The sequence below is a fragment of the Gracilinanus agilis genome, chromosome 1 (genome assembly GCF_016433145.1).
Source record: "Gracilinanus agilis isolate LMUSP501 chromosome 1, AgileGrace, whole genome shotgun sequence".
Taxonomy (NCBI): Eukaryota; Metazoa; Chordata; class Mammalia; order Didelphimorphia; family Didelphidae; genus Gracilinanus; species Gracilinanus agilis.
The window spans coordinates 302,541,538-302,561,649 of record NC_058130.1 but is presented as its reverse complement, the minus strand read 5'-3'; positions in this window follow the sequence as shown (position 1 = coordinate 302,561,649).

Here is a 20,112-nt window from a genome sequence, read left to right as displayed (position 1 = left end):
CAATGTTCAGATGTACATAACATATATATATATATATATATATATATATATATATATATATATATATATATGTGAGATAATGAACTAGTAATTCCATGAATCGATTGATGAATATTTATATTATACACAGAGTTCAGTGTTTACAGGGTTTTTAAATGATGGGTGATTCATTCATAGTACATGCACAAGCTTGCTTCCTGAAGAATGGGGTCATTTATTATACTAGGCTGTCTCAGGTTTGGTTCTAGAGAGGATGAGAACTCGAAAACACAGGAAATTTGGAGCGCTGAGAGTGAGCCTGACAGAGCACAGGATGGATGTACTGAAACTAAGAAGCAGGGCAAAGGCTATTCAATAGAGGAGAAAACCACCAGGCTCTCCCAGGGCAGCCAGAGTCAATGTCCAAGAAAGGCAGATGGGAAAGCATCAGCTCATCTGAAGGAAAAGGTTGGTTGGTAGCAGATTTCCCCAAATCTGAGATGTACTAATAAATGTTTAACAATTACTTCTTTGGGAGAAAGAAGTACATTGAACATATATTTAACATTTTCTCTATCACTTTCTTAGGTCTAGACCAGCCATTCCCAAAGTGGGTGCTACCGCCCCCTGGTGGGTGCTACAGCAATTGGGGGGGGGCGGTGATGGCCACAGGTGCATTTATCTTTCATATTAATTGCTATTAAAATAAAAATTAATTTCCAGGGGGCTAAGTAATTTTTTTTTTTCAGAAAGGTGGTGGTAGGCCAAAAAAGTTTGGGAACCACTGGTCTAGACAATGAAAAAAAAATCAAATCAAACCCTGGTTTGGAGCATTTACTGATTTCTGAGATATACATGCTCACCCTGAAAATGTAAGAATCTGCTTGTGAGTAGGAGCCTGTTTGAGTTGGCTCCAGTATCCTCCTGGTTATAGGTTTTGGAGTTTGTGATGTGAGCACAAAAAATGAGAATATCCCAGCATAATGATGCCACACAGGACAATGGCTGAAGGCTATCTTCTTTCTCCTATTCTTCCCTTTCTCTCCTTCAGTATGAGCAGAGCTGAAAAAACCCCAGCTGTGCCCTATTTTGCTATGGACAACTGCTGGTGGTATTTTGTAAGTCAGGTTGTCTTTTTATAAATTAATTGTGTGAGATAAAAAGATGCTTGGAGAGATGGCTTTAAGGGTTTTGTATTTCATAGACCATGAAATTCTAGGGTGGGAGACTAAAGATGCGCCTACAGGTTACTGAATTGCAGTTTGGGTTGATGAGAAATCTTGGAACTCTCCCTTAGACATCTAGGAGCCATCAGGACATGGTGTCACTGAGGTGTTAGAGCAGATCTCAGATGTTAAACTCTGCCCTTATAACCCCTCTAAAAGGGAAACTGAGTGGAGCACAGACACTCATGCCCCATAACAACACTATGTGATACACAGTCTAGGAAGAAATTCATACTCCCCTTTGGAAAGACTCCACAGAAGAGTTGGGTGAGAAGTCATTTGAAAGAGGGAAACAAAGTGGTCTAGAATAGGAGAGAAAAGACATATGTATGAAGATGTGGCAACAGAGCTAAAATCAGAAAATGGTAGTGCTGGGAAGATACTATCAGACTAGTAGAGAAAAAGACTTACCGTTTATTTTCTGTTTCATTTTCTGCACAGAAGTAAAACGTTTTGAACTCTTCAGATGGGGGGCTGAGTTCAATAACAGATTGCTTGAAACTAAGGACCTGTTCATTTACATTATATCCCTGAAGGTAGAGCCCACCTAAAGAGGGTGAAAAGAAAAAAAGAAAGGTAAGGGAGTCATAAAAGATGAATGGAATCAGAATGGAGACAGACAAAATATGGTCATATCCTGAATAACCAGAAAAATTTGGACCTGGGGAGAGATTTTATAGATCATCTAGTCCGACTGCTTTATTTTATAGATGAGAAAATTGATATCTTAAGAGCAGAGGTGATTTGCATTTGTTCACACATTTGGTGGTAAATCTATGACTTGAAATTAAATCTCGAATTCCAACTCATTGGTCTTTCCACTACAAGTTGTATAATGGGGATTTTGTTTTTGTTCACTAAACTTATTTTTTATTTTTTTAAAACTCTTATCTTCTGTCTTAGAATCAATACTATGCATCAGTTCCAAGGAGTGGTAAGGTCTAGGCAATCTGGGTTAAGGAATGTGTCTTGGGCCAAATTTGAACCCAGCGCCTCCCATCTTCAGGCCTGGCTTTCTATCCATTGATTCACCTACCTGCCTCCAATCCTACATTTTCTTATATGTATGTTTCACATTCTCAAAGAAGAACACCTCTGAAATCTCAGTGTAGGCAATAATTAAATGAGATTTTAATTTTTTCAGTGTTTTTAAGAGATTGTCACTTGATAAAAATGGGAATGATGGAACTGCCACAATCCAGAACTTTTCTTTGAGCTTCAAGAGTATGTAAAACATTTAAAATATTAAAATTGTAATGGATCTGTTTAACATCATGGAGATGATCTGCTGAAGTAAAAAAATATGTGTTTTGAAATATAAATCTTTTCTCATGTGGCTTTTTGCTTCATATTTGATGAACTCAAGAATTTATAACAAACAACAACAAAAACCCAAACCAAACATAGAAAGTGCTGTGAGACCCAAGTTCAAATGGAAATATATATGAGGTATAATGAATTAGTAATTTCATGAATCAAAGAATTAATATTTACATTATGTGTAGAATTCTGTGTTTGCAGTCTTTTGTTTGTTTTTTAATGATGAGGGTTGAAACATTTCTAGTAATGTCCACAAACTTCTAGGAACAAAAGTGACAGATCTCTAAGGTTAGGGTCATTTCTTTTCTTTTCTTTTTTTTTAAACATTTATTATTATTCATTTTTAACCTGTTTACATGCTTCATACCCCTACTTTCCCCTTCACCCCCTGCTCTCCCCCCACCCATGGCCGACGCACATTTCCACTGTTGTAACATGTGTCCTTGTTCAGGGCCTATTTCCAAATTGTTGTTAGTTGCATTGGTGTGGTCGTTTCGAGTCCACATCCCCAATCATGTCCACCTCAGCCCATGCATTCAAGCAATCGTTTATCTTCTATGTTTCCTCTCCTGTAGTTCTTCCTCTGAATGTGGGTAACATTCTTTACCATAAATCCCTCAGAGCTGTCCTGTGTCATTGCTTTCTGCTGGTACAGAAGCCCATTACATTCGATTTTACTATAGTATATCAGTCTCTGTGTACAATGTTCTTCTGGCTCTGCTCCTCTCACTCTGCATCAGTTCCTGGAGGTCTCTCCAGTTCACCTGGAACTCCTCCAGTTTATTATTCCTTTTAGCACAATAGTATTCCATCACCAGCATATACCACAATTTATTCAGCCATTCCCCAATTGAAGGACATACCCTCATTTTCCAGTTCTTTGCCACCACAAAAAGCGCAGCTACGAATATTTTCGTACAAGTCTGTTTATCTATGATCTCTTTGGGGTACAAACCCAACAATGGTATGGCTGGATCAAAGGGCAGGCAGTCTTTTATAGCCCTTTGAGCATAGTTCCAAATTGCCAGCCAGAATGGTTGGATCATTTCACAACTCCACCAGCAATGCATTAATGTCCCAATTTTGCCACATCCCCTCCAGCATTCATTGGTTAGGGTCATTTCTATCTAAAATTGAGCTTGGCGAAGGAGAAGACCAAAGGACTGGGAGCTATAATAAGTATCTTCAAACATTTGGAGCTCTATCCCATAGAAGAGGAATCAGATGTTTTGCTTGGCCCCCCAAAGGAGGAGTGGCAAAATGTCTGAGTTTTGCCCAGTGTGAGGGACACATTTCCAACATTTAAAGTTATCCAGTTGTGGGATGGGTTGCTTCAAGAACCCTTCTTTGGAAGTTTTAAAACAGAGGCTCAATAATCATTTGTTAGGAATTTTTTTGTGAGAATTTTTCTTGGGTTGGACTAGAAGCCAGATGGGATTCCTTCCTATTTGGGATTTTGTAATTCTATGATATTTTTGTGATTCTATGATATTTTGCTTCCTTTTTAAGGAAAAAAGATGAGGTCACTTTCTACCAAAAGACTGAAATGAAAATAGAAAAAATACATAAAAATGCTTGCTAACATTTGCTAGCAATGTAATCACAGACATTCAGTTTTCTCATCTACAACAAGGGGGGAATATCGATACTTTTAGTACCTATCTCACATGATTTTCATGAGGATTAAATAAGATAAAGCACTTTGTAAATCCTACAGAGGTATATAAATGTCAGATATTATTAATATTCCTGTTTAGGATCAGGTCATTGCCACTGGAAATATATCTGGACTTACTGATTAATACATATTACATAATGAAATAGTGGAAACTGCAATAGAGGATTGTAGAAATTTAGTATCTTCTAGGTATCTAGAAGATGTAAGCTAAAACAAATCCCCATATGACAAATATGGATTTTTATTACAGAAAGACCTATTTTCCATAATGACCTTGACAGAATATTGATCTTTAAGTATTTAGAAAAAATATTTTAAATAAATGTCATCATATAAATATTCATAACTTCCAAAATCTAGAGACTTTTCAGAAGATGCAAAAATGATATGGGAATAGGACAAGGTGTTTTACTTATTGCTATTTCATTCTTCTCATCTTTTTGTGGGTTTCAGTCTATAATGGTTCAAGGACAAGTTGCTACCCTGCTATTATTTTTTTCTTTTATGTTCTATAGACAGATGCATAATTGCATTTTGTAGCTGAATAAAGGTATACAAGCTCATCATCTGTAGACTCAATGAAAGCATCATTGGTATACATCCAGTAGCAGACAATGGGATAACACGCACCCCATCTCATTCCCACAACATTTTGATTTCTTCATTAGGTTCCTCTCTTTTAAAAGCATTTTATTTCACATAGCTTGGGGATAATTAGTATTTGGTTTGATGCATCTAATAAACACAGCATTATTAAGTTTTTATGGATCAACATTCTTAAGTGTTTGGATCAATAGGCAATTTTGGGCAACATTTTGGTCTGATAATGGTTCAGTTCCAGTAGAGTTTATTGGCTGAATTCTCAAGGATACTTTAAAGTTTATATTTATAGTAATATGGGGATTTGCTGTCTGTCAGTCCACGAACAAAAGAGAGGTACTAATGTATAATTTTAGTCATTAAGTCAAGTCTAGGTATTAGGTAAATGATAAATACTTATACTTTGTAGTGATGTGTGACATATAAGGTTTTTTTTTTACCACTTCCTTGCATGATCTATATTTCTCACTAAGTCTGACTCCTTAAATATAGTCTTTCTCTTAGTTTCTAGTGATAATGTCTTGATCTTGAACTGGCATCATTGATCTTGAACTCCATCACAAACAAATTCACATGATCCAAGCTTTTGTTTGATATTTCTTTGTTGATATATTGTTGGCTGAGTTCATATGTATGTTTCTGATGGAGGATCTTTTGATTCCATTCTTGAAATTAAGCCATTTCATAGGTTCTTTCTAATAATAAACCACTTTCACTTATATTTTGAAAATACAATGTCATATATTTGATCAACCTTGATTTCTGTTTCGTGAAATGATATCTGCTTGTTTCAAAATATTTCTGTGGATATTAAACTATTGATCATATACCCAAAGAATGTCTATCACTTTTTTTCCTCTTTTTTTATGGAGAAATGTTAATTTATCTCATCAGCCCAGGGTGATGGGTCCTACATTTCATGAATATTATACAAGTTTTGTTAGGATGCTTTCTAAACCTATTAGTCCATTTTATACTTCCCAAAGCATATCACAACTGGCATTAAGCAGATGTTTAGTGCTCTAAACCTGTTTTTTTCCCATTCAAGGAAAGGATGGATCCCATTCAGGATGCCAATGTCTCAACATATTCAGGGTCAGCCTTCTCTTTGATGTCTTATTGTTTGTTATGTGTTACTTGGAGAACATTGAAGTTGTAGTATAGCACAAATTGTTCTGGTTCTGTTCATTTCCCTTTGCATCAGTTTTTACAAATCTTTCCAATTCTCTATAAAATCATCTTTTTCCTTCCTTTTTTTTTAAACCCTTATACTTCGGTGTATTGTCTCATAGGTGGAAGAGTGATAAGGGTGGGCAATGGGGGTCAAGTGACTTGCCCAGGGTCACACAGCTGGGAAGTGGCTGAGGCCGGGTTTGAACCTAGGACCTCCTGTCTCTAGGCCTGACTCTCACTCCACTGAGCTACCCAGCTGCCTCCAATTTGTTTCCTTTCTTGTATCATAATCATAACAAAATTTGTTTAGACATTTCACTATTGATAGGCATCTCCTTAGTTTCCAGAAGTACTGTTTTTTATCTCAGTGTGAAAGGGTCGGAGGTCTGAAGTTTTGCTGCTTCTAAGTCGCCATCTTCCCAAAATCTCACCAAAAGTTTTTAAAGAGGGCATGCCCTTTGACTGAGATATGCCTATATCCAATGAGATCCAGTGCTTCAAGGGAAAGAAAAACCAAATCTAACTACAGGACAGAGCTGGGGGATCCTCCTGCTGGACTCAGTTCAAGAGGTATGCCAAAAAAAAGCCTGAATTCATGAACTTTTGGGTTTGTGGGAAGGGTTTAAGGAAGAAGGATGATCCCAGGACCCCTTCCCCACATGCTGAGCTGAGTCTCCAGCAGTTCCTGGAATCTCTGGGCTGGCAAGGGCACTAGTCTGGAGGGAGGGCCTTGCTGGCACAGCTGTGCTGGGCTCAGGGAGTTGAACACAGATGGTAGGGAGGTGGCTGGAGGAGAAATGCACAGAGGGCAGCCTAATCACAGCAAAAATGCTCCATCTTGCCCCTCCCCCTTCTCTTGAGGTTTTGGTCTCAGGGCACATCAAGTTCTGCAGATCAATTTTGCCCTGGCTTAATCCCATCAAAAGGGCAGAAAAGAAGTCTTCAGAAGGCAGGGAAGATCTAACACCCCTCCCTCATAGACTGCAGAGAAAGTAGCTACAAACTTCTGTTGCTAGCTGGGGAAGACCTTATATAAGAGCGTATTAAAACCATCAGCTTAACCTAATCAATCAGCAGAGTAAAAGCCTATTCAGGACAAAATAGCCCAGACCCACTGATCCAGCAAATAGACAGAGGAGCAAGATTACAGCCAATTAAAGGGGGGGAAAGAAGGAAAAAATATGAGTAGACAACAGAAGAAGAAAAAAGAAATTTCATTCGACAGCTTCTATCCAGGAAATGAACAAAAAGCAAATGAAACAAAGAACAAGGAACTCCAAGCAAAAACACAGAAACTCCAGCAAATTGGACACAGGCTTTGGAAGAACTCAAAATACAATTCAAAAAATAATTAAGAGAGGCTGGAGATAATTGGAAAAAGGAAATACATGAATTAAAACAAGAAAATAGTGTCTTGAAAGCCAAAATCGACCAGGTTGAAAACGAGGCAAAGAAGGTGAAAGATGACCTACAAAGAAAATCATAGCAGATGGAGAAGGATGACCAAAAACCCAAGGAGGAAATTCAGTCTTTAAAAATTAGAATTCAACAACTAGAAGCAAATGACTTCACAAGGCAGCAAGAATATATAGAACAAAATCAAAAGAATGAAAAATTTGAGGAAAATATGAAACACCTCATTGACAAAACCTGAGATCTGGAAAACAAATCATGGAGAGACAATTTAAGAATTATTGAACTACTGGAACATCATGACAAAAGTAAAAGTCTGGACATCATCCTACAGGAAATTATACAAGAAAACTGCCCCAGCATCCTCAAACAAGAGGGAAAAGTGGACATTGAAAGAATCCACAGTTCACCTCCTACATTTAATCCACAACTGACAACTCCCAGGAAAAGTATAGTCAAATTCAAGAACTACCAGAGCAAGGAAAAATATTACAAGCTGCTAAGAAGTCATTCAGATACCAAGGAACCATGGTTAGGATAACATAGGATCTGGCTGCATCTACACTAAAGGACTGGAAAGCATGGAATATAATATTCTAGAAAGCAAGGGAACTGGGTCTACAACCAAGAATCAACTACCCAGCAAAACAGACTGTATTTTTTCAGGGGAAAGTATGGTCATTTAATAAAATTGAAGATTTCCAAACGTTCATAAAGAAAAAACTTGAATTAAACAGAAAATTTGATGTTCAAACACAGAACTCAAGAGAATCCCCAAAAGATAATTAAGAGAGGGGAAAAAAACAAAAAAAAAACATTTTTTTAAGGGACCAAATAAGTTCAAATGATTTGTGTCCCTATAAAAAAAGATGAAATTGGTAACTCTTAAAAAGTGTTATTATCATCAGGGTAGCTAGACGAAGTATACTTAGAGGGAACAGTAACAAACTGTATAGGATGAAATGTCAAGATATATATATATATATATATACATACAAAACTAGTGGTAAAAAAAGAGGATAATATTAAGAGAAATGGGAAAAGAAACAAAATGGAGTAAATTTATATTCCATAAAGAAGCATATGGTGGAAGCAGGGGAGAAAACCCTGGAAGGGTAAAGAGGTTGGAGACAGGAAATATTTAATTCTCACATGCATTGAAATTAACTCAAAGAGGGAAGAACAATCAGATCCATTGGGGCAGAGAATTGATTTGTGCCCTATATAGAAGTAGAAGGGTGACAAATGGACTGGTGGGGAGGGAAGCAATACTAGAGAGGGAAGAGTATGGGGGGTAGCTTTAAAAGACCCTAAAGAAAAATAAGAGGGGAATAAGAAGGGAGGGTAGAGAAAGGGAAGTAAAATAAGGGAGGGGGGTAGGGGGACAGATTAAAAACAAAACACTGGTGTAGAAGGAAGTAGTGAAAGAAGAAAGGGCAGAACAAGGAGAGGGAATCGAAATGTTGGGGAACACACAGTTGATAATCAACTCTGAATGTGAATGGTATGAACTTGCCTATAAAATGGAAGCAAATAGCAGAGTGGATTAGAAACCAAAATCCTACCACATGTTGTCTACAAGAAATACATATGAGGCAGGTAGACATACATAGGGTAAAAGTAAAAGGATGGAGAAAAATTATTGGGCTTCAACTGAGAAAAAGAAGGCAGGCATTGCAATCATGATATCTGACAATGCCAAAGTAAAAATAGATATGGTTAAAAGAGATAGGGAAGGTAATTACATCCTGATAAAAGGCAGTATAGACAATGAAGAAATATCAGTACTCAACATGTGTGTACCAATTTGTATAGCATTCAAATTTCTAAAGGAGAAACTGGCAGAGATCAAGGAAGAAATAGTAAAACTTTACTAGTAAGAGACCTAAATCTTCCTCTATCAGATCTAGATAAATCAAACAAAAAATAAATAAGAAAGAGGTAAGAGAGGTGAATGAAATCCTAGAAAAATTAGAGTTAATAGATATGTGGAGAAAAATAAATAGGGACAAAAAGGAATATACCTTTTTTTCAGCAGCACATGGTAATTCGCAACAATTGACCATGTACTGTAATGCAGGGTCGCAGTAAAAGCTTTTGCTTTTGCAAACCAACTGTAGCAGCCCTGATAGTTGGAAGGGACGGAATGTTGACCCTGGTCTCACAGCAAAAACCGTTGGAGCCCAGGAGTATAAATATTCCTGCAGAACCAACTGAGGGGCCTTTTGCTTTTAGTGTTTTGGGGGCTTTGCCTGATTTCCCTGGACCTCTCCCTTGACATCCTGCTATTCCCTGGATTTCCCCATTGGGCCCTGGGAGGAGGGTATTTTGGTGGGTGGAAATCGTGGGAACTAGTTTCTATAAGCAGGCAGGGACAACCTAAACCAAGCCATCACCTTATCTAGTAATCTGCTAAACCTTATTACCTCAGGGCAGTGAAATTATCCTTGGCTGAGGGAGCTGGCCTCCCTCAGCCTGACCCCTCTCTTCTGTGACCCTTCCCCCAGCACCAGCTTCTCCTTTAGCAGCAGTTACCAGACCTCAACCCCTTTTCCCTCAGCTTACTCCTGGCAAAATAAACCCTTTTGACTTTTATACAAAGAGCTTCTGGTGAATCATTGTATCATTAACTAGGGTAAAGGCTGAAGAGGGAAAGGAATAACTTTCTTTTATTTCTTGAGGGCTAAACCATCTTGGGCAGGAAGTGGATTAGCTTCCTCTTCCTGTACGCTGGGATTTGTTCTCTGGAAGGGAGGGGCTCTTTACTCCTCTCCTCAAGGGAGCTTAGAATAACAGCAGGAAGTTGAATAAAACCTTTGGCCAGGCTTTTCACAATTTCTGGCTGACCTAAGTTGCTCTGTATTAAGAGATAGCCTTCCCTGCCTGGAGACCCAGCTAATATCACCCTGACAGCCCTCAAGTACAAGCCTCATTGATGAACCCCATCATATTCTCCATTTATTCCATAACAGTACTAGAACACAGAAACATGGCAAACAAATGCAAAAGAGCAGAAATAATAAATGCAATCTTTTCAGATCATAATGCAATAAAAACTTTTTCTGTATAGTTTCAAATTGCTTTTTAAAATGGTTGTGCCCATTCACATGTCTACTAACCATGTAATCAATGGGCCTATTGTCCCACTACCCCTCTAATATTTATTTTCCCTTTTTTTTGTCATCCTTATTCATCTAATGAGTGTGAAATGGAACTACAGGATTACTTTAATTTTCATTTCTCTAATTACTAGTAATTTGGAGATAGATAACCTGGTTTCTTCTCTTGAGAACTGCTTGATGTGTAGACCATTTGTCAATTGGTGAATGGTTATGGCCCAGTTCTAGTAAAATTTATTGATTGAATTCTCCTGAATATTTTGAGAACTAACTGTATTTTAGTAAGAGGATTTGTCATCTTCTTAACCATTAAAGAGAGCAAGCTTCTGATGTATAATTCTAACCATTAGGTCAGGTCATATTTTGCAAGGTATTTCAGTAGGTGCTAAATTTTCCTGTGTCTGAAGGGTTATGTTGCACAATTTCTACTGTATTTTTTTCTGGCATGGTCTACATCATTTAAGTAGTCCAAGATCTTGTCTGTAATTTTTGATGGAAACAACCTTATTTGGATTCATTATCATAAACTTTTCCATTTCTATAGAGAAATGTATATGGCAGTTGTTTATATAATGTTTCTCTGTGGATATATTGTTGCTTGAGTTTATTTTGGTGTTATTTGTGGAAAGTCTTTTGGTTCCATTGTTGGACCTTAGTTATTTTAGAGACTCTTCTATGGGTCTTGGTGCTCTAAGGTTGGTAAAAACCTATCCAATGATACTGAAGAATCTTCTTAATAGTGATGATGAAAACTCTATCTCAAATATATTATCTTTCTCTACCTCTTTCTTCTTATCCCTCTCCCAGGGGCCACTTTGGTACTGTGTGCATTAACAGGGAAAGAGATAGATCTTTGTCACCAACCAGATAAATGTTCCATGCCAATATGTTATTAAAGAGCTGGTAAGGAGAGAATTTACTTCTAGCAAGTTGGTCAGGGAAGATGCAGATATTTCTTCTAAAAAATAATGGTTTAGGGATTTGAGAAATGCAAGTGAAAATGAAATACTTTTTTCTTTCTTAGAGGCATGGTAATATCCTTAAATGCAAATTCTGAATAATTTTTATTTTCAAAGAGCCTGTTTCATATCTAATATTTTGGCAAAGCAGAATTATTTAGAAAGTCAGATTATTTTCTTATAAACTATGACTATTAGAAGACTTACAAAATAATTTTTTAAAACTCTAACCAGTCCCAATGATATAGTTTAACCAAATGGTATCAACCAATATAAAATGGCACTTGTATTTACCAAGGCCTGGTAAATGGAACTGAAAATAAAATGTGAGATTAGCAGTAGATGTAGAAAAATGGGATTACAGGCTAAATCCAGATTTCTTATATTTGATTTCTAATCATCCTCAGTCATTTCCCAGTGTCCTCTATCTCTTCCAGGAGCATATTTGGAGACTTAAACCAATGAAGAATTAGACCCTGGAGATAATAACTTTCAGAGATAAAACTTTCAGAGAACAGAAGCATTTTGTGAAGTCCATTTAAGTCAGGACCCAAGTTGAGTTCATCAATAGTCCTCAAAAAAAAGACCTGTTCCTCAGTTTCCTGGTCAACTGCAGATTAAAGTTAAGAAGAGTGAGGCATTTTTTATGTGTTTGAAGGTAGTAGGACCCACTTGCTAAACTACACCATCAGTAAGGATGCTCCCTCCACCTCTTCTGGCAGTAACACCTTTACATTTACCAGCTGATTACCAGCTCCAAAGAATTTACTTGCCTATGTCCTAAGGGCATTTGGATGAGATGTTCAAAGGGTGAATGGAGGATGGGTAGTGTAGCAGAGGAAGATCTGACTTAAGGTTACTTGTACACATGGCCTACTCTTTTCAGATAATGATTACTATTGTTCATGTGAATTTGTTGGTGTTAAAAAGAGTCCTGCTGATTTTTCTTTTAGGTCTTAGGGTACCAAAGTCTCACTGATTTCCAATTTAAAGTTTTGAGGAGAATAAGTTGGGAACTATTGATGCTAACTAATGATGCTAACACTCCCCAAATGCTCAAGGTAGTGACAGAAGTCCAGAAGATTATAGGATTAATTTTTCTTCTTATTTCATAACAATTAGTCCAATCATTTAAAAATGCTTTTGAATGATATGGAGTACCTACCTGTGGCCTGAGTGGAGCGAATACTGGCATAGAAATACAGACAGCCATCCTTCAGGATGCAGTAATATTGGGCCCAAATATCCCAATTCCTATCCAGCTGGTGTAAGAGACCTAGACACTCTGGGTTCTTGATGGCCAAAGGTGGAAGACTGCTGTTATGCAGTGTTACGTCTATCCAGACATGGTTCTGTGTGTTCAGCACAAAGGAATAATTTTAGATACAAAACTGGAGAGATAAATAAGAACTATAAAAAGTCATAGAATCATACATTGGAAGGGATCTTAGTTATCATTAACCATGCCTTACCCAAATCATAAATCTCTACAGTAACAGCATTAAATCTCTTTTGGTGAAAAGGAGCTCAGTACTTCAGATTTTGAACACTTCTAATTATTACAAAACTATTATATTAACTAAAATTTTGCTTTCTCATAATTTCTACCATCTAGAGCATCACATAATAAACTTAATACTTCTTCCACAGCCCATTCAAATATTTGAAGACATCTTTCATATCCATTATAAATATTTTCTTCTCTGTCCTAATTGTCCCAAATTCTCTCAGCTGATGTTCAAGTTTCCTTGTTTCAAGTCCCTTTACCATTTCAGTTCTCCTCATCTTTATGGGATTCAACTTGTCAATGCTTTTCTTAAAATGTGGCACCAAGAATTATGACAACCTGAGCCTTCATTTAAACAGCCCTAATGAAATGACTTTTCTTGCTAAAATAACAGACATCTGGAACAATTGCAAGAGTTGGTGCAGATTGGTAAGGTGGGAGCACGGATTATGCATTTTAATATTCAATTGTTTTTCAGTTGTGTCTGACTCTTTGTGACCCCATTTGGAGTTTTCTTGGCAAAGATACTGGAGTTGTTTGTCATTTCCTTATCCAGCTCACTTTATAGATGAGGAATTAAGGCAAATAGGGTTAAGTGACTTGACCAGGATGCATCTGAGTCAAGACTGAATCACTTAAATGTCTGAGGCCAGTTTTAGCTCAGGAAGATGAATCTTCCTGATTACAGACCCTGCACTCTATCACTATGCTACCTAGATACCATGATTATATACTGTCTGAGAAGATTTCTGCATTAGGCAGAGAAATTATGTTTGAAAAAACAATTCCACTCATGTTTATGGTTCCCTTGATTCTGCATTCACTCCCTGGTTTGAGACCATGACTATGAATTCCTTTTCTGTCTTTAGACTACATCCTTGGACTTAATTTCCTTTTGAACTCTAGTTTGAAGATATTCTCTTTAACTTCTTGATCATAATTCATAATTCAGAGCTATTATTTTACCTAAGGGATATATTTTCTTCTAGCTCTAATTAATCTCTGGAAATGATTGTTTCTTTTGCCTACCAGACAGGTTCTCAAAAATTTGAAATTGGAGCCATTTTTCTTCCTCCTTTTTTCAGGAAGTATTAATTTCTTCATAGTTGCCTTAGGCTGATAGGCCTTGGATTTCATTCATATTGTAGAGGTTTTTGTTAGATTACTTTCCAAATCTGTTATGGCCCATTTTATAATTCCCATAGTGTCCATTATGACAAATATCATGTAAATGTTAATTCTGCTTTAAACACATTTTTGTCATTCAGTTTTGATTTCATGATGCCAATGAGTCTCTTTACATTATTTTGAGTACCAGCTTCTTGCTAAGCATTTTTGTTCTGGTATTTTCAGTGCAAATGCAATTCCTTTCAGAAGAAAACATAGGCAGAAGAGAAGAGCTTAGCCTTAATTCTATTGTTTTCATCTAATGTATTAGCTATTTCTCCCAAATTTGTGTAATCTTCAAATATGATGAGCAAGAAATCTATACCTTTATCCAAATCATTGCTGAAAGCACAGATCCCTGGACCAACTCTATAGAGATCTGCAAAGCAGACTTTCAACCATTAACAAACCATTCATTTTATTAGATCTTTTTAAAACACAAATGCTGATTCTCTATTAGCCATTACTTTCCCCATCATTTCTAACACAAAAGTCATTCTCCTTGGGGGGAAAAATAGAAAATAAAAAAAGAATTGGGAAATTCTGCTTTCTCTCTGTTGTGTTTTCATAGTTTTATCTATCCCAAAGAGCATTTCTATCCCTTCTTTGATCCTTCTATTTTTTCAATACAACAAGCCTTTTTGCTGTCCTTAGCTTCAACCACCAGCCTCAGATCATTCTGAGCCTCAAATTTTATAGGCTTATATCAATTTTATAAATTCATCCTCTGTTACCTGCTCTTGATTCTATATTCTGTAATTATTTTTTTAAAAAAACAACTTTGTTGGTGAGATTTCCTTTGCACCAAATACATTAGAAGAATAAGTATTCTTTTATAGTGAAAAACCAGGGGGAAGTATATGGGAATGGAAAGGGTGCCTCAGTATAGAAAGTTCCAAATTCTACTCTGCACATATTAATACCTACCAATAGATTGGTTAAAGTTTGGTATTTAATTTGTCTTAGGACATTCTTAAGATATCCTTTGTGACCAGAGGGAATAGCCTGGTTGTTGCATACAGCTCGTCAATTGAAAAAATCATTTACTTATTTTTAACATCTTTTTTCTTTTAAATCTCGAGTTCCAAATTCCCTTGTTTCCTCCAGATCCTCCCCCACCCACTGAGAAGATAAAGAACATGATATCAGTTATACAAGTGAAATCATGCAAAAATGTTTTCATATTAGCCATGTTACAAAAAGAAGCAAGAAAAATAAAGTGAGAAAATTATACTTTAATTTTCACTGGAAGTTGATTAGTTTTCTCTGTGGAAGTGGATAGCATTTTTCATCATAAGTCCTTAAGAATTGACTTTGATCATTGTATTACTCAGAATAACTAAGTCTTTCATAGTTGATCATCATTATAATCATCTCCTAGTTCTGCTCACTTCATTTTTCATCAGTTCATATGGATCTTCCCAGGATTTTCTGAAATCATTCTATTCACTATTTCTTATGGCACAATTCTATTCCATCACAATCATATACCTCAACTTGTTCATCCATTTCTCTATTGATAGACATCCTTTCAATTTTGAGTTCTTTACCACCACTATAAATATTTTTGTAAGTATAGGTGGTATTGCTGGGTCAAAGAGTACACATAGTTTCATAGCCCTTTGAGCATAGTTCCAAATTGTTCTCCATAATGTCTGGATCAGTTTACAACTCTACCAACATTTCATCAGTCTCCCTATTTTCCTATATTCCCTCCAACATTTGTTATTTCTAATAGAGGTGAGGTAGTGTCTCAAAGTTGTTTCAATTTGCATTTCTTTAGTCAATAGTAATTTAGAGCATTTTAAAATATAACTATAGATAGCCTTGTTTTTCCTTCTGAAAATCACCTTTCTATATCCTTTGACCACTTACCAGTTGAAGAATGGATCTTAATTTAATAAATTTGACTCAGGTCCCTACAATTTGAGGAATGAGATCTTTATCAAAGGAACTTTCTGTAAAAAAATTTTATATTATTTCATTGTCTATGGTACTTTTTAGCAAAATGTTGTTTTCTTGATTATTTCTTTTAAATTGGGTCTATTTTTGCTTTTGCTTGTCTGAGATCATGATTGCTACCTCTACCTTTTTTTTTTTAAATTTCAACTGAATAGAAAGATTCTAGTCCATAACTTCATTTTAATTCTGTATATTTGTCTTTCTGCTTTAAGGCTGTTGAATATAATGTTGGACTCTGGTTTTTAAACCATTCCACTATCTGCTTCCATTTTATGAGTGAGTATAACCCATCCACATTCAGCTATGATTACTAATTGTATATTTCTCCCTATCCTATTTTCTTCTGTTTATTTTTCTCTCTTTTTACCCTGTTTCTCTTCAAAAGTCTGTTTAGCTTCTGACCACTGCCTTCCTTAACCCCTCTCCCCTCTTCTCTCTTAATTACCTTCTTTCATTCTCTTATTATTGCTCTCCTATTTCCCTGTTGGGAAAGATAGATTTCTATACCCAGCTAAGAATGTAAACATATATTCTTCCCTCTTTAAACCAATTTAGCACTGCTTGCTACCCCTTCATTTCCCCTTCACTATAAAATCTCTTCCTTAGTGCTTCTGTTACATGGGATAAATTCTCTCATTCTTCTTCTCCCTTCCCCATTCTCCTAGTGGATCCCTCTTTCTTACTCCTACCTTTTTTTCTGACCATTACAACATCATCAAGTCATACCCATACCTTCTATCTATGTAGACTTGTTGTAAATGTACTAAAAATAATACATTTCATAGATGTTATATGTATCCTTCTCTTTCATTTGTACAAAGAAAACAGAATAATAGCTAGGGTTGTGCTGGAGCCAACTCTAACCAGATTCCTGAGAGATGATTATTAAATTTTTAATGTGAGCATTTATACTTCAACAACTGATACAAATTAACACTTGATTGTTGAGACCTAAAAATGTGTTAATAAGGCAGATTAGACTTAAAAGGGTATGTGCACATTCATCTTTCAGGGTTGTCATGTATGGTTGTTAAACATTTATCTGTATCGCTCTACAGATATTGCTTGAACTCAGCAATATGGTTAGTTTCTTTCCTAGAAGTTTCTAGGAACGGAGTCATCATTAGATTAGAGACCTGGAAATCAGAAGATAATAATAATAATAACTGGAATATTTATGCTATTTTAAGCTCTGAAATTCCTTATATCCATTATCTTAGCTGAGCTTCACAACCAGAAACAGGTCAACAGATTTGGAAGAGTGATCTCATGATCAATAGTATCAGAGCTTGGTGAAAAGTGAAAAAGGTTCAGTAGCTTAGAGATAGATGAGTCTTCTGTCCATGCTGTTCACTTCCAAGGGTCTGAATGGGGGAAGAGGGGCTCAGAGCTAGTTTCATTCTCTGTGATTTGCTTCTTTGGCAAGTGTGACCCACCTGGTACAGATGACTCACTGTTTGTTTTCCTTCTTTGTTTTTTGATTTCCTCTCTACTCTTGACATAGTAGAAAAAAATGTCAAGGAATAGTTCTTGCTGAACTTTTTTTTCATGTGAATTAGAACCCTACTGGGAGTCTGTGTGCCCATCTATTATGCCTTTGTGCATTTACTCTAAGGAGAGTAAATATTCCAAAATTCTAAAGCTCATTCGGATGTTGTGCGAGTATGAATATTGAGTGATAAAATGAGCCATAGGCCTTGTTGTGATAGCATAATGTTGGTAGTTGTTTTTTTTTTTAAAAATGAGGGCGATAGCACCCTGGGCAGTGAATTCAACTTCAAATCTTCAAAACCTTCTTTGAAAACTTAAAAACTGACTTATGGAGGTTGAAAAGTTGAATAAAGGAGACTATCCATCAACAAAGCCTTTTGCCAATAATTTTTTTAAAGCAATTTAAAAAGTTTCTTCAAGGAAATTAAAAATCTCCATTAGGACTTTTCTGGCCTCAACTCCAAAGCAGAATAAATAACACTAATGGTAACTTAGAGCCCTTCCCCTTGAAATGCAGTAAGTATAAAATTCAAAATGCAACAGTGTAAGCAGAAAGGAAACCATAGCCAAAACTCAGTGACTTAAATGACAGTCTTGACTTCTGTTTATTCTTTTTCTTATTGGTTTACAGGTCAAATCAATTACAGCACTGTTCCAATGTTGGAGAAGAGGGTTTGGGAAGGCATAAAGATCTAAAGCACAGATAGATTAAGGATAGAAAGCCTGAAAAATTAGAGTAGCTCTCCTTTACTTATGTATGAAGAACATATTGCTAACAGGGTTATTGAGGCTTCAGTGAGAATAATCCACATTTTTTCATTAGAAGAGAAAATGGGAATTGGTCCAATTTACTTAGTATGAGGGACTGCCATTTCACACTTTTCTGCAGATACCACCCAGGGTCTCTGGGAAGGATAAAATGCACAACACTAATAGGAAAAGAGAACTACAGGAAGGCAATTCTTCTACAGAATCTGTTGACTTGACATTTTCTTTCAAACCTTTTAGAATAATGTTATCTGGCCACAAAGTTGACTACATGACATGACACTGAATTTTCTCCTTTGCCCCTCTGAAACAAAAAAACAACATAAAGACAGAAAATTAACAGAAACTATCTATTACCTGACAGACAGGATGGGCAGCTTTGTCCATTGCTTCTAGCCACCTGAAACAGAGCAGAATGAGAGTAGCTTTTCTTAAAAAGTGTGAAATACAGTATTCCACTAAAGTTCTGCATCATTATGGCAAAGAAGAGACCAAGGGTTCTTTTTTTGGAGGGGAAAGAGCTTTTAAAAAAATTCAACTTTATTCTATTTTCAGGTCTGCATTGTTCTCTTCCCTTACCCCTTACATTTAAAAAGCAAGAGAAAAACAGAACCTATTGCAAACATGTAGAGTCAAGTGAAATGAATTCCTGCTTTGGCCACATTATAAAAAAAAGTCTCAATCTTCATTCTAAATCCATCACCTCTCTCTGGAGCTGGGTGGAGTTATTTAGCAGGTTTCAACATGGAAATCCCCTGAAACTGTACTTGTAACTGTGGATTCTTTTTTTTAATTTTTATTTATTTATTTGTTTATTTTCATTTTGAATATTTCCCCCTAGTTACATATTTCATGTTCTTTCCCTCTCCCCCAAACCCCCTTAACCCCATTTAGTTGATGCACAATTCCACTGGATTTTACGTGTATCATTGATCAAGTCCTAATTCCATATTATTGATAGTTAGACTAGAGTTATCGTTTAGTGTCTTTATCCCCAATTATATCCCCATTAGCCCATGTGTACAAGCAGTTGTTTTTCTTCTGTGTTTCTCCTCCCACAGTTCTTCCTCTGAATGTGACTAGTTTTCTTTCTCATAAGTGCCTTAGCCTTGCTCTGGATCCTTACATTGCTGCTAGTACAGAAGTCCATTACATTTGATTTTACCACAGTATATCAGTCTCTGTGTACAATGTTCTCCTGGTTCTGCTCCTTTCACTCTGCATCAGTTCCTGGAGGTCATTCCAGTTCACATGGAGTTCCTCCAGTTATTTATTCCTTTCAGCACAATAGTATTCCATCACCAACAGTTACCACAATTTGTTCAGTCATTCCCCAATCGAAGGACATTCTCTCATTTCCCAGTTTTTTTGCCACCACAAAGAGCGTGTCTATAAATATTTTTGTATAAGTCTTTTTCCTTATTATCTCTTTGGGGTAAAATCCAAGCAGTGCTATGGCTGGATCAAAAGTCAGATAATCTTTTAAAGTCCTTTGGTTATAGTTCCAAATTGCCATCCAGAATGATTGGCAACTCCACCAGCAATACATTAATGTCCCAATTTTGCCACATCCCCTCCAACATTCATCACTCTCCCTTGTTGTCATTTTAGTCAATCTGTTAGGTGTGAGGTGATACCTCAGAGTTGTTTTGATTTGCATTTCTCTAATTATTAGAGAGTTAGAATACTTTCTCATGTGCTTATTGATAGTTTTGATTTCTTTAATCTGAAAATTGCCTATTCATGTCTC